This window comes from Nomascus leucogenys, chromosome 1a, assembly GCF_006542625.1.
Source record: "Nomascus leucogenys isolate Asia chromosome 1a, Asia_NLE_v1, whole genome shotgun sequence".
Taxonomy (NCBI): Eukaryota; Metazoa; Chordata; class Mammalia; order Primates; family Hylobatidae; genus Nomascus; species Nomascus leucogenys.
In genome coordinates this window covers 42,815,313-42,828,479 of record NC_044381.1, presented here as the reverse complement: position 1 = coordinate 42,828,479, position 13,167 = coordinate 42,815,313, and positions in this window count along the sequence as shown.

The window sequence follows — 13,167 nt, the reverse complement described above, 5'->3', positions numbered from 1 at the left end:
ACAAATCCTGATTTTAGTTTATAATTTCCACTTTTCTCATACATATATAATAATTTAAGATGAGGTCTTACTATGTTGTCCAGGTTGGCCTAGAACTCCTGGGCTCAAAGGATCCTCTGGCCACAGCCTCCCTGGTAGTGGAATTATGGGCGCATGCCACTGTGCCTGGCCACTTTTCTCAAATTTACTGATAGTTTCCTCTTTGCCAAAACCTTATAATGCCTATTTATAGCTTTGAAAACCTCTCTTAGATGAAATAAAAATCATATCCATATTAGTTGCCTTTTCGGGGTCAGAAATGCAGCTATTGTCTACAAATCCAGGGCTGTCGTGCATAATCTACCATCCCCTTCACGTGTTCTGACCTTGTTCTGCATTTTGAATAATTTCATGGAATTTCAAAGCCGTTGTAGAATGGGTAGTAAATGTCTTTCTTTAAAGACAACTCGACCTTCAAGATAGGTAAAGAACGTGCCTGGAGCCACCCCAGGCAGTGATGCTGGAGTAATTCTCTCAACCTGGAAATTTATTCTTTATGCTGAATTTTGAAATCGAATGCTCCTATATTTACTTGGAGTATTTTAGATTGTGTATGTATTATATTTGTGCATCATTCATTGTTACCATCTAACTTGGAAATCAGAGGAAGTGTGAAAGGTATCTGAGATACCAGCTTAGAAAACAACTCTTTAGCTCCTCCTGGTGATTAGGACACCACTAAACAATAGGATGAAGGATCTGTGCCCAGGGCCCAAGTGATGATGTATCTAATATTATATCCTAGAACATTCACAGAGTAGGTATTTGTAGATTAACCCGAGTAAATGGAGCATAAAAACCTAAGATACTTGAAACAAATTAACCAGGGTGGGGAGGCTTCTAGGAAGACATCAGCATGTGCCTGATCGTGGAGCTGGGCTGTGAGGTTCTCAGGAGGAGGAAGGGGTTCTTGCTCTCAGCAACCTCTCAGTGCTAGGGGTGGACTGAGGGCAGGGGCAAGGGAGGAGTTGCCTGGACAGGGATGAGACCTACCAGCAGAAGACAATCAACCACATTCTAATTCATTTTATTATACTGCCAACATGGTTTCTGACTAAGCAAATCTAAGAGCTATAGCTTGAGAACAGAATGACTAAAACAGTGACTTCTCCTTACTAAAATGGGAATTTACTAGGAATTTGTAATTTAGTAACAATTTAATTTAATATAGTAATTATTTTTCTACAGCTGCAGAATGTTTTGAGCTGGAACATCCCTAAGAGGCCATATATATATCCCAGGGGTTTTACAGTGGACCTCACTAGGCAGGAGTAGCTGTAAAGTCAGATGGATAATGAGAATTCAGGACGTTAGCCACACGTGGACTGTGGCAAAAAGAAAGTGACCCATTGAAGAAGACTGTTTTTCAGCTCTCATCAGTTGCTGTTTCCAGGAGCCCACAGCTCCAATTATTCAGAAGAACATTGACTTTTTTTTTTTTTTTGGTAAAATATCCTGATTTTCAGTTTAGGCAAGCAATTCATTAAAAAATGAAAGACTGCAGGACTTACCTACCCAGAGGCTGGACAGTCTGAGTCCTCTGAGTTCTACAGAGATGTCCTGGGAACAGGGGGCAGAGAGGGGGGACTCAGTGGCTAAAAAGCAGGCTGCCTACCTGGCAACCAAATTGGGCAGCTCCACCCTATCTGTTTTGTGCATTGGACTTCTGGATTTCTTTGTAGAAAAAACTTCGATAACTAAAAGCCCTTTGGTGACCTCCTGTCTGGTCTGGTGGCCGGCAGCCTGCATCAGGGCTCCTGTGTGCCAGGACCATTTTCTTCCCACTGTAGTATGTTTATGGACCATCTTGTGTCTTTTTATTAAACTCCAGGAACAGAAGTTCAGTTTCTAGGAATCCATAGCATATCGTTTTTGTTGTTGTTGTTGTTGTTGAGACAGGGTCTTGCTCTGTTGCCCACACTAGAGAGCAGTGGAGTGATCACGGTTCACTGCAGCCTTGACCCCCCCGCCCCCCACCAAGGCTCAAGCAAACCTCCAACCTCAGCCTTCCAAGCAGCTGGGACTACAGGTGCACACTATCATGCCTGGCTAATTTTTTAATTTTTTTTTTGTTAGAGTCAGTGTCTCTCTATGTTGCCCAGGCTGGTCTCAAACTCCTGGGCTCAAGCAATCCTCCCACCTTGGCCTCCCAAAGTGCTGGAATTACAGGTGTGAGTCACAGCACCAGACCTGTTTTGTTTTCAAGTGGAGGCCTTAAGATGTGAGCTAGCATGGTAGCCTTAGTGAGGTTCTCCTCCCCACGCCCATCAGTGTGTGCTTTTTGCTGGGATTTTGGCTTTGATGCAATGAGTCATTGACTGTTGAGGCAGAAACTTCCTGGAATTATATTTCTTTCCATCACTCATGCACTTTTATTTCTGCTCTTCGTGCCATTTTTAATCTTTCACCTCTGTCTTCCTCTTCCGCTTTGCCTTTTCTTGTAGTTTTTCTACCTTTGTTGACCTTTTCTCTTTTTAAATTTAGTTATCTTGATTTACTGTATTCATTCTTAGTTTTTTCCTTTGGCCTTTCTCCAGTCATTCAGATCCTCATTACTCCCTGGGATTCCTTCATTCCCCCAAACGTCCACTTTTCCCTTTGCTCTTGCCACCTACCTATCCCAGCCACAACCTAGACTTTGTAGTTTTTAAGATTTCAACTGTCTTCCAGCCTCTGCCTCTCAGTCCCCTAATTTTGCCATGTGGCTCCATTAGCAGGAGTTCTATTAGCATGCTTGGCCCTCTTTTTCAAAAACTAGCTTTTGTGGGAAATTGGGTAATAGAAGACGGTCACATAACATTCCCTGTAGAAGCAATGGCTTTAAAGTATGGGAAGCCAAAATGTTTCCTATTAAACAGCTCTTGCTCAAGCTAAGAGAGAAATTAGATCTCTACACCAACGACATGTTTTCCCCAGACAAAACCAGCTGATGGTCTGAATACATTTCAAAGCACTTCCAAAGGACCCAGGAAAAGACCAGAAAGAGGTGATTTTGCAAAGAAGAGAAAATGTTGCAAGTACACTATTACAAAAACTGAAACATGTCTTTAAATTCACCACCACAGATGGCACACATTTCAGTAAGCATTTTTATTCATTCAGATTAAATGGTATATGTGAGTAAGAGTGCCAAAATAAGGGACATTAACAAAAAAAGGTGGGTAGGAAGCAGGAGAATACACTAAAAATGGTCAAGACTGTGGGAGCAGCTAATTGTGTTCATTGCAAAATCTTGGCGATGGAGCAAGCATTGTGGCAGCATTCAGCCAGCAACTGGGACACAGCTAGCAGGGCTATGAGTACATGAAATAGAAAATTGTGAAATATGTTCTAACAAAAATCATTTCATGAAGGATAAGACATGACAGGTCCACATTGCAATCCAGTTCAAATCAACGAAGTAAAGCTTATCTAAACATTTCTGTGAAGTCATGCACAGGATAGTTTACTGGAAAGAGCTACACAGCTGCAACTCAGAAGCTGAGATTCTAGTGCATTCTGTACCCCACACTCACCAAGGGGATCATTTCACCTCTCTGAATGTCCATTCCTTCATCTGAAACCCGAGGGAGCCGACCAGATGCTCGGCTGCGTTCCTTCTGTCATTAGCATGGGTTGACTAACATGCCACCAGCATATATATCTCAGAAAAGAAAAACTGCAAATGTGGCATTTGCAGCAAAGCAGCTATGGCAAGCACCAGCTCATTCATAACCTTCCCTTGGCCTAATTGTAACATGGACAAGAGAAAATTACCTTGTTGTGTTGCCCACCGACTTTTGTCACTCCAGAGACAAAAGTTGTCTTCTGGAGGAGTGGTTTGTTTCAGCAAGAGATTAAAGCGAATGCTATCAGTTTGGTAAATGCACTTAAGAAGTCCGGAAATTGGGTGCTTGACCACATTTCTGGTCTTCTGAGAAACTTTCAGAAGTGCTTAAGATTCAGCTGCCACTGTGTTTTCAGCTGCTGCTGTGTGATGCTGCTCTCAGGCAGTGCATGTACATCTGTGGAGGATTTTGTGAGTCCACATACTGGCAGGATGATAAAAGAGCCAGCTCTCGGGCAGTCACGAGGAATTGCAGGCAGTAGAGCCCAGTGCTGAAGACCCAGATACAGAGGCCCGTGTCCACATCCCAGCTTGCCCACAGCCACTCAGGAACTCTGTGGCTGTGGGCAACTTACTTTTCTCATTTGCTGTGTGCCTCACTTTCACCTTTTGACAACCATTTATAATTATAGTATCAATCTCAACTTCTTCTGAGGATAAAATTAATACCTATTAACTGATTAGGAAAGTGCCTGATATATTAGCAAGTGTTAGCTATTATTATTAATATTAACCCAATAAAAGAATCAATATACATCAGAAAAATAGTATCATCAACCAAATACTTGTGCGTCTGCATGTGTATGTGTGTGCATGTCCATATTAATTACATATACATAATAAATCTTGTTACGCTGCCAGGATCCTATTCAATTCAGATGAACAAGTGAGCACGTACATCTACAAGAAAGAATAACAGAGGTGGATGGGGATTGGAATTCATTCGTTCTTCCATTTATGGAGCACCTGCTGGGTGCCAGGCATCCCTTGAACAGTTGAGTGATGTCCCATGCCTGCTCTAGTCTTGGCGCTCATTCACTCACTCCCTCACTTAATACATGTTTACTGACTACTTAGCAGGGGCCAGAAACTAAGCCAGGCCCTTAGAGGTTAATGGGAAGATGAGGATGGTGGGTTAAAAGCATAACTCGAATACTGTCATGGTGTGGTAACTGTCACTGGAAAGACCAGACTGTGTACCAAGAGGGGCTTGAAGGAGAGGAGACCCACATTTCATTGAAGCAGAGGCAGAAGTACTTCCTGAAAGAGGGTAGAATTTAATCAAAGTTTTTATTTTTTATTAAAAAATTTTTTGGTACAGGGTCTTGCTCTGTTGCCCAGGCTGGAGTGCAGTGGCATGATCATAGCTCACTGCAGCTTTGACCTCCTGAGCTCAAGCAATCCTCCTGCCTCAGCCTCCCAAGCAGCTAGCGCTACAGGTGCATGCCAACACACCAGGCTACTTAAAAAACATTCTGTAGAGACAGGGTCTCACTATGTTGCTCAGGCTAGTCTCAAACCCCTGGCCTCAAGTGATCCTCCTACCTCAGCCTCCCAAGTGCTGGGATTATGACCAAAGTCTTAAAGATGTGTGGGTGTTCTAGAGGCAGGAATCATGCCTCAAGAAAGTACCACATAAACCCAGGCCTAGCAAAGCCAGTGTGGTTGGTGACCAAGGGAACCTTGGGGAGTGACAAGTCCTGGCAGAGAGCTTGATGGAAACCCGGGTTTTGCAAGGTCGGCATGGGAGCGCAGTGTGGAAATGTAGACCAGGCCCAGGCCTAGGGGACCTGGAGTAGCAAAACCAACCAGTACGTTATTCAGGCAGGCAGGAGTATAGCTGGCTCCAGAGAACACATTCTATAAAAAGGACACATTGTTTTAAATGCTTTTTTTCCCACAAATGTCACATATTAAGAATTAATGTAGGGAAATGGAAATTCAAAGCCTGGACTCTAGAGCTGGGTGGCCATGGGTAAGTCACATGAAACCTTGATGCCTCAGTTTCTTCATCTGAGAAACAGCACAGTAGTACTTTACATATGCTATATATGCTTCAGTTCCTCTACACAGTAAGAATAATAACAAATACTGCTCAAACACCACAGCATGCACATGCCATCTTGGACGCATCACATATATTAAGATGTTTCATCCTTCTGCCATTCCATGGAGAGGGGAAAGGTGTCACGGGAACGGAGCCTGAGCTTAGGGATGCACTGGCACATGCTCTCCTGTGCTATTACAAAGGGTGTGTCCTCATCCCACGAGAGAAAGCCAGCCGGAGACCAGAAACAAGTGGAACTGGACTTGAACAGTTTAACCACAGTGGAAGCCGACGTGACTTTGGCCTTCAGGGAGTGTCTGTACTTGGGCTATGCTGCTTCAGAGTTCCTTTTGCTCCAGTTCCTGCTCCTGGCTATCTGGGATGGTTCCCAGTGCAGGACTTGTGCTGCTCAATGACCCAGACCACACAAGACTTTTCCCCTAATGCATAAGTAAAACACCACTTTCCTTTGTAAAAATGACCTCTCTGCAAGTCCCAGTGTGTCTCCTTCCTGGATCCCCTTTGCCTCACCTGTCCCAAGCCTCCCTTGCTTGCTACTGGAGAGGCTTTGTCTTGGACGCCTTTCCCTCTTCTACCACCGGCAGCTAACTTGGGTCTTCCTGGGTTCTCAATGCTTTCCTGCTGCTCCAAGTAAGATGGACAGAGCTTACAGATGGGCACCTCCCATCACTTAGAAACTCACACAAGCACAGAGGGCCAGGAACCTGTCTTTCCCAGGGGCTACCTGGGGCAGGTAACACAACCCCAAGATGTAGGGTAGTTGGCACACCGTCAGGTTAGTTCTGAGCCATGAGTTACAAGAGATGGGATGGAATCAGTAGATAAATGCCTCCTCTCTACAAGGTTTAGTGGCATGATGTCCCAAATCCCAGCCACAGTCTGTGCTGTCTTGGGGCACTGTAGTCAACCTGATAGTGTACCTTGTCTTTATAAATGTACTTCCCCTATTTCTCTGTCTCCCCTTCTTTTCCTCTTACTCTTGCAGTTCTAGAATGGTACCTCCCAAGAAAGGCTTAGCACAGGAGCTTTGACTCAGGCTCCGGTTTCTGGGAAACTCGGGCCCAGCCAATTTCTTTCAGAACCTGTCAAAGATTCAAAGTGCAGCAATAGTCCCAAAAATAGGTTTCCTGAAAACATGTCCCTCACTAAAAGTAACAGAGAAAGATGACTCTCAGTCTTGCAGAGAAATTGTCCATTTTCTTGTCTTTTGCAGTATTATGAAAACTGTTGCTGACACATAAGAACCTATATATTCCAGTGAAGTTGTTTAGTTTCTTGCCAGATCTTAATTCTGCTGTGCAAAGGCAGAGCTGAAAAGAAATGGGAGGTTGATTTGTAAAGCATTAGTGTGAGAAGGTCTTAGGGAGGTCTTTTCTAGTACTCTTTTTGGAGTATGATATATATTGCTAAAGTAGCTAGAGAGTAGTCAGAAGTATAGCTATTTTGATGTGATAAAAGGAAAACATTTTGAACTGCAGACTAGGAAAGAAAACTTTCTTGTTACTGAAAAATATTTATCTTTACTACTGAATATCTGAAAAGCATTCTTTTTCAGTGTAAATTTAATCATTTAATGGTGAAACAATAAAGTCCTTCCTATTTAAGTAGGAAAATAAACAGGAAACTCATTATTATTTGACATCATTTTGAAGGTCTTAGCCATTGCAATGAGACAGGAAAAAAAGAATTATCAATATTACAAGGAAGATATAATTCCATATGTTCATTTACTTATGTAGCAAAACTAAAGCTTATGCAAATAACAGAAGAATTCAGTAATGTAGCTGGACAAGATGTTAATATTTAAAAACAAAATTTTCCTGCATATGGGAATCATTTGTAATAGAATGGCTAAAAGCACACATTCTACATTTATTGCTGTGACTATCGGCAAATTGCTGAGACTCATTATGTTTCAGTTTCCTCCTCTGCACAGTTGGGATTGTAGTCATGCTGCCCTCTGAAGGTTATGGTGAGGATATTATGAATGAGCATTGCTGCAGTTTGACTCACACAAGATCTACTTACAAGCTTATTCATCCAGACTTTATTTACTCTGGGATTTGCGAGTATCAAATACTTTCAGACTTCCTTGATGGCAGGGGTGGCTAACTGACATCATTCTGGCCAAACAGGCATAATAAGAAGTTGCAGGTGCCCCTATTTTCCTTTTCTCCTGCCTTAAAAGTGGACATGATGCTAGAACTATAGCACCCATTTGACCATGAGGGAAGCGTCAATGTCAGCACCTGTTTACCTACTCCTGGGCTTCTTAAATATGAGAAACACAAACCTCAATTTGTTTAAGTCATTTTTAGATGAGTATTTTGTGAACTATATTTTCATTTGTGACTGAATAACATGTGAAGCATAACATAAATAACATATCTGGTGCCTAGGCTGTGTTTGATAAATGTTAGCTCTTAGTATTTTAGTTGAAAATATTATATTTAAATATATTTAAAATATACTTGGGAAAAATGTCTTATTCACAATAAGAAAAACTATCAAATAATACTACATCTAACAAAAAGGTACAAGCTAGTCTACATAAAGAAAACTATTAAACATTGAATAATGACTAAAAGAAGCCATACAAGAAATTGAACATATTTCTGATTAAGAGTATTATAAAGATGATGATTACCCCCAAATTAACCAATGAGTGTAATCTCTCTTAATCAAAATTCTAACGGATATTTTGAGAAACTTAAAAAGTTGATTCTCAGGCCAGACACAGTGACTCATGCCTATAATAGCAGCACTTTGGGAGGCTGAGGCATGAGGATCACTGGAGACCAGGAGATCGAGACCAGTCTGCACAACACAGGCTCTCATGGGTGCTTCCAAACAACGGAACATAATTTGCTTCCAGAACCTCAGCTTCATGAAGTCTAAGATATGTTTCTTCAGCTTTCAGCCTCCCCAAGTAGATATCAGATTGCATGGGAGTAGAAAAAAATGGATGCTTAAGTGTCTACTAACCAAGGGAAAATACATCATGTTGGAATCATTGGCTAGACCTTCATCTCATTCTAAGCATAAAAATATTCCCATACTATTAAAGATTTAAGTGTTAAAGTACACATAAAAGTACAAAACCAAAATATGGGAGAACGGGTCTACATGAAACCCAGAAGTTACAAAAGAAAAGATAAATATATTTAATTAACCATCAAGCAGCTTTTGTTTGATAAAAGACACCTTAAACAAAATTAAAAGACAAAAAATTTGAGAAAGTAGTTCACATTTTTATTCTAGAAAAAGGTTTAACATTCTTAATATGTTAAGCACTCTTATAAATTTACAAGAAAATCAACATCCAACAGGAAAATAGTAAAAGGATATGAATAATTTTCGAAAAAAATCAAGTGCACCTAGACTTCACTACTACGCAATTCATCCATGTAACCAAAAATCGCTTGTAGTCTTAAAGCGATCGAAATTTAAAAAAAAATTAACAATAGGTGGCAGTTTAGATTTGGCCCATAGGCCTGTAGTTTGCCAAACACTTCTCTAAAGGGTTTCCTAGGGAATGTGGAGGTCAGCATGAACATGCCTGAGGACCGTGGCGAGGCTGCCTGTAGGTGAAATAACAGTATCTGTATGAGCTGTCATCAATGATTCCAAGCACCCCTGTGCTTTCCCTGGTTTTCTCTTGCATTCCCCCAAAGTACCTAATAATTGAATTGTGTGTTTTCTCTTTCTTTCTCTCTCTCTCCACTGCCCCCACTAGGCATAGCAAATATTTGCTATGTCAGGTAGTGGAAGCATCACCCTCCTTGGATATTCAGTCCTCTAAATGATCAGAACCCAGAGTTGTGAGAATTGGGATAAAAAGGCTTGACACAACTTACTTATACAATAATACAATCATCAGGCTCCTGGAGCTACTGGTCAGAAAACTCCAACATCTCTATGACCTTGCCTGCCTGCAGCAATTGCTAACCCAGCAGGAAGTGTGCCTCACCCCTCTTTCACCAACAAATTTTATCTTAATTTGCATCCAGAATACCAGTTGCAAGAGAGACTAGTAAATGTGGAATTCAAATTCTATGGTACATAAAAGGCCACTCAACGGAGGTTGAGTGCCATTTCATCATGGTCCTCATGAAACCCAACCAAGTCCACCTGCCTCTAGAGGCTGGATGATGGCTCCGTTTGGCACTGAATCAGTTTTAGAGACATCTGCCTGCACCTGAAACTGAGGAGTGTAGGAAGGAAGGTCTGCCTTGGTGAAGTGAGGACTATGACTTTGCCACATGGTCTTCATGACTACCATTCTATTTTGTGACAGTGGTCAACCAGGGTCCCTTATTGAGCCTTTTGTGAACAGTTTATTCCATGTGCCTACAGCTTATAATCTAATTAACATTTCACCTATGCATGCCAATTACTATCAGAACTCTTCCCTTTAATACTAGCTGGATTTTTACTTCCTTCAGTTATATCTTGTACATCCCATAGTTCACTCAACTTCCCGAGAATCAGAGAGCAGTTTTTACAGCATTCAGGGTACTTTGTTGCAAGCAACACAGACCAATTCTGGCTAATGTGAGCAGAACAGTAATTTATTAAACAAAAAACCCAAGAAACTCTAGGCAACTCAAAGAATCTGTGGCAAATCAGATTTGGCGGCTAAAAAGCCAGAAGCTATGCCCCAAATCAAACTGCAGAACTGATCTCCCGCAGGCACTGCTGTCTGTGCTGCAGGACAGAGAAACTGCATCTGCATGGCGGACTGCTCCAATGCTGCTACGAGAAAGAAAGCTCCTGCAGACAGGACACAGCCACCTTCACAGGCACTGCCCCAGGGAAAGAGCCTGCATGATCTCCATTTCTTCACATCACCATTTTCTGCTTAAGATTTGAAGGTGAGGCTGGGCGCAGTGGCTCACGTCTGTACTCCCAGCACTTTGGGAGGCCGAGGCGGGCGGATCGCAAGGTCAGGAGATAGAGACCATCCTGGCTAACAGAGTGAAACCCTGTCTCTACTAAAAATACAAGAAATTATCCGGGCGTGGTGGCGGGCACCTTTAGTCCCAGCTACTCGGGAGGCTGAGGCAGGAGAATGGCGTGAACCCGGGAGGCAGAGCTTGCAGTGAGCCGAGATGGCGCCACTGCACTCCAGCCTGGGCGACAGAGTGAGACTCTGTCTCAACAACAACAACAACAAAGAGCTGAAGGTGGGGAGCTAAGGAGGAGTTAAGTATGTCTGATTGGCAGGACCTACGTCATATGCCAGGACCCTGGCTACAAAGAGACTAGGAAGATTAATAGAAGATCTTCAATTTCTCTGATTGGAGACAGGCTCTATAACCCAAAATAGGAAGAGGTTCCACTGCCGAGTAGCCATAAAGTGACAAATGTTCACTACATCCTTCATATACAGTCAATTACAATTTCCTACTGACACTATCTCCTAAATCAGCAGTCCCCAACCTTTTTTGGCAGCAGGGACCGGTTTCGTGGAAGACAGTTTTTCCACGTGCGAGGGTTGTGGGGGATGGTTTCAGGATAAAACTGTTCCATGTCAAATCATCAGGAGTTACATTCTCATAAGGAGTGTGCAACCTAGATCCCTCGCATGCGCAGTTCACAATCGAGTTCACACTCCTATGAGAATCTAATGCTTCCGCTGCTCTGACAGGAGGCTGAGCTCAGGCGGTAATGCTTCCTCGCCCATCGTTCACCTCCTGCTGTGCCAGCCAGTTCCTAACAGGCCAGGAACCAGTACCGGTCTTTGGCCTGCGGGTTGAAGACCAGTGTCCTAAATCTCTTTTTTAAAACAGCTTTATTGAGATATAATTCGCATCCATACAATTTACCTATTTAAAGTGTACAGTTCAATGGTATTTGATATATTACATGTTATATTTTTTGGATCAAAAATACACATGTAACAAAATTTGCCTGTTGACCATTTTTAAGAAAATAAATTTAATCATTTATACTTAAGATATAAATATATTGTGGGATACATGTAGATAGCAAAATGGTCACTATAAAGAAGCAGATTAACATATTCATCATCTCACATAGTTACACTTTTGTTTGTTTTTGTGGCAAGAATAGCTAAAGTCTACTCATTTAGCAGGAATCACAAATACAGTACAATTTTATTATCTGTAATCTTCACGTACATTTGATCTCTAGACTTGTTCATCCTACATGTCTGCTACTTTGTGTCTTCTGACCTACATCTCCCCATTTCCTTTCTACCTCCCTAGCCCCACCCCTGGTAACCAGTGTTTTATTCCCTGTCTCTGTATATTTGACTTTTTAAAAAATTCCACATGTAAATGAGATTATGTATTTTTTTGTGTGTGTCTAGATTGTTTCACTTAGCACAAACTTCCAGGTTTGTGCATGTTGTGACAAATGGCAGGATCTCCTTTTTTAAAGGCAAAATAATATGTCATTATCTATATGTATGTAGCACAGTTTCTTAACTATTTGTCTCTCTACAGACACACAGGTTGTTTCCATATCTTGGCTATTGTGGGTAATGCTGCAGTAAACACGGGCGTGCACGTACCTTTATGAAATGGTGATTTTATTTCCTTTGGGTATATGCCCAGAAGGGGGGTTGTTGGGTCACATGGTAGTCCTATTTTTAATTTTTTTTGGAAACTTTCATATTGTTTTTTATAATGGCTGCACCAAACTACATTTCCACCAGCAGTATGCAAGGCTTCCCTTTTTCTTCACGTACTTACTAACATTTGTTATCTTTTGACTTTTAAATAATAGCCATCATAGTGGGTGTGAGGTCGTATCTCATTGTGATTTTGAGTCGTATTTCCTGATGATTAACTGCGTTGAACACCTTCATACAGATTTGTTGGCCGTTTTTTATATCTTCTTTGTAGAAATGTCTATTCAGGTTCTTTGTTCATTTTTTATTGGGTTATTTGTTTTTCTGCTATTTAATTGTAGGGGTTCTTATAAATTGTGGATGATAACCCCTTATCAGAGTTTACAATTTTTTTTCCCAATTCATAGGCTATTTCATTTTGTTGATAATTTCCTTTGCTTTGCAGAAGATTTTTATTTTGGTGTAGTTCCATTTATGTATCTTTACATTTGTAGCTTGAGCTTTTGGTGTAATTAGGGAAAAAAAATCATTGTCAAGGCTAACGTTCAGGCACTTTTCCCCTATAGTGTCTTCTAGGAGTTCTATAGTTTCAGGTCTTAAATTTAGGTATTTCGTCCATTTTGAGTTGCTTTTTGTGCATGATGTAAGATAACAGTCCAATTTCATTCTTTCATATGTAGAAATTCAGTTTTCCCAGCCCCATTTATTACAGAGACTATCCTTTCTCCATTGTGTCCTCTTGGTGCCTTGGTCAAAACTTAATTGACCATACATGTTTGGATTTACTTCTGTGCACCCTATCCTGTTTCAATGGTCTATGGCCTGTTATTCCAATATGGTATGGGTTTATTCCAA